Source organism: Pteropus medius, unplaced genomic scaffold (assembly GCF_902729225.1).
Source record: "Pteropus medius unplaced genomic scaffold, Ma_sr-lr_union100, whole genome shotgun sequence".
NCBI classification, from domain to species: domain Eukaryota; kingdom Metazoa; phylum Chordata; class Mammalia; order Chiroptera; family Pteropodidae; genus Pteropus; species Pteropus medius.
This window is the reverse complement of record NW_024345872.1, coordinates 3,276,281-3,279,379: the sequence shown is the minus strand read 5'-3', so window position 1 is coordinate 3,279,379 and position 3,099 is coordinate 3,276,281. Positions and strand designations below refer to the sequence as shown.

The following is a 3,099-nucleotide window of genomic DNA, read 5'->3' as shown; positions in this document are numbered from 1 at the left end:
TGCTACCTTTTCCTTAAAGGGTAGTATCATGGCTTCTCTGAGCTAGACTTTCAATGTATGTCATAAACATGCAAAAAGCAAATATTTAAGAATAGCGTCATTAGGTTTCCCCTTCTTTAAATCCCTCATTTTCCTTGAGCAGGTCTTACATTGACTACTAGATCCTGGTAACTATCTGGACTAGTATGTTTGGTTAGAAACTGCCTTTATTCTACTGTCAATAATAATGATAAAAAATCTGTAGGTTTACTACATCTTCACTGTTCTTTAGAGATTTTATTTTATTTTATTTATTTAATTTTATTTTTAGGCGAGGCAACCCTTTGTTGACCTCACAAATTGCAAGGACCTTGTCAGCTTACAATCCCTTATTTTTTTACGCCTACAGCACCTGGTCTTCCTAGATGGTTTCCCATCCAAGTACTAACCAGGCCCAATCATGCTTAGTTTCTGAGATTATATGGAATCGGGCTTGTTCAGGGTAGCATGACCATAGACATTAGAGATTTTAAATAGCTACGAGTTCAACAGTTCTGACCATAGAAGCCTAGCCTAAGGAAATATAGCTAACAGGCTTTGCTTTTTTATCTAATCAAAAGTCTAAAATTGAATCACCAAAATTATATACTAGCCTACAATATTCACATCTTTGTGTAGGTTTTGATTATGAAGACACTTTTTAAGGGGAGAAGAGAGGAAAGAGGCATTTCATTAAGAATATTCAAGCAAAAATAATAAACCATTTTCAATATGCCTAACCTGAAGGAAACTACAGAGTATTTTTATAATCAATGAACTGCTGAGGTTTAAAAACAAGATTTCCTTCACAGGGCAATATCTGTAAAAGTTACAAGTTTCCTGACATTTTATTTATATTTTCTTTTACGCACACAATAAATAACTTTCTATTTGAATTACTTATCAACACAAGGATAAGAAAACAAAAACAGACCATTAATGTTTAGATAATGGAAAATGAAAATGAATAATAACCAAAATCTTTTCTCCTGGGGACAAAAAGCAGTCAGCAGGAAACAGAATTCTTAAGTGCTCATTGATGTTCAGCTCTGATGTGTTAAAATATATAGTTTTACTGATCAGAATGAGTTTTTCTGTAGTCAAATCACATTATTTATCCTGGAAACTGCTGTGACAAACACCTTATCTACAAAAGAAAAATTAACCTTATAATTTATTTTAGTTTGTGAAAAGGCACATGGTTAGCTTGTGGAAGAAAATCTCATTTGATCCATGTTTCTTCACTTTTGTGTATAAATTCTACAAAATTGATAGGATTTGAGGGGGAAAAAAAACAATATATAAAGGACCACATAAAAAAATCTCATTTGGTTAGTTTGAAGTTTTTGGTACCACTTTAGCAAATCTAAATAGTATATTGCTAGGTTGATCAGGTTGTTTCCAAGTACATATTTTACTTTGCCCTATTGGCTGATCCACTGGAGTATAGAATTATTATTACTACTCTATACAATATTCAACACAACTCAGAGATTGCAGTCAAACTGGGAAATTTCCTGGAAACTAAGCAGAAAGGGAAGACAAAAGCAAGGGGTGAAGGGTTAAGAAAGGAAAACAGTTTGAGGCAGACTTTTAAGATGGCCCTTATGATTTCTGTCTCCTGGTATTTATGCCCTTGTGTAATCCCCTCCTCTTCAGGGTGCTTCTAACTAATAGAATAGAGCAAAGGTGATGAGATGTCACTTCCATGACTGAGTTAAAAATTGTGACTTTTATTTTGTCATTAAACTCTCACTATTGACTTCTTGGCTGACATGCCTTGATTAAGCAAATATGCACATGGCAAGGAACTGAAGGCAGATTCCAGCCAATAGCCTGTAAAAAATTGAGGCCTCAGTTCAACAACTTGCAAAATATGGAATACTGCCAAATATTACTAAGTAAGTGATTCTTTTTCCAGGCAAGCCTGAGCCAACATCTTGATTTCAGCTTTATGAGAAAACTTAACCCACATATACCATGAAAAAAAATTGTTACACAGCAGTAGATAACTAAAAAAATAATTTTAGAAAAATACTAAATTGTTAGTAAATTCACAATGTTGCACTTCAGAGAATATCACTGGGAAATGAGAAGTTAAAGCAATTAGAAGAATCCTTTCACAAGCTTCCAATACCTACCTACCAGCAATAGTACTTATATATTCAGTCTTCCTTCCTCTTAGTATGAATGAATTGTCCACATTCCTAGCTAAGGTTAATGTCTTCACTCATTCGCTAGATCTGCTTACTTGAAGGCATTGATCTAGTAATTCCTTTCTTTCTCTTCTGTATCACTACATTTTTTTTAGTCTACCAGATAATTTCCATCAACATTTAAATATGTTATTTTTACCATCCTAAAAACAAACAAAAGAAGTGAACAACAACAATAAAAACACTCTCCTGGTCCCATTTGACCCCCTATTTCTACTTGTGAAATTATTGGCTAATCAATGTTTCAAATTCTTGTCTTTCTATACTTTCTTAAACCATTTGTTATGAGAGGAATTGCATTCCCCCAAAGATATGTTGAAGTCTTAATGCCTGGTACCTTTTATAGTAACCTCATTTAGAAATAGGAATTTCACAAATGCAGTCAAGTTTAGATGAGGTGATTAGGGTGAGCCCTAATTCAATATGACTAGTGCCCTTATAAGTAGAGAAAGACACATAGATATATATAGACAGTGTTAAGATGACAGAAGACACAAAGAGAACACCATGTGAAGACAGAGGCTGGGATTGTGTTGATGTGCCCGCAAGCCAAGGAACAGCAAGGATTTCCAGAAATCGCTGAACTCTAGGAGAAAGGTGAACAGTCTCCTTCAGAATCTCATGAAGCATTGAACTTAGCTAACACTTTGATTCCAAACTTTTAGACTCCAGAACAGTTAGAGGATAAAATATCAGTTGTTTTATGCTACCCAGTTTTTAGTAATTTGTTATGGCATCCCTAGGAAACTAATAAACCATATTCAAACTGGACTTTGTTCCCACCATTCCACCAAAACTGCTATTGCCAACATTATTGATGATTCTGTGTTACTAAATCCAAAATTAAATTCTTGCATTCTTTTTT

General features: G+C 34.1%; 1 pseudogene; it reads right to left on the bottom strand.

Annotated features, from left to right (window-relative positions):
• Positions 1 to 379: 379 nt before the first annotated feature.
• Positions 380 to 498, bottom strand: LOC120612333 (uncharacterized; annotated as a pseudogene).
• Positions 499 to 3,099: the final 2,601 nt, after the last annotated feature.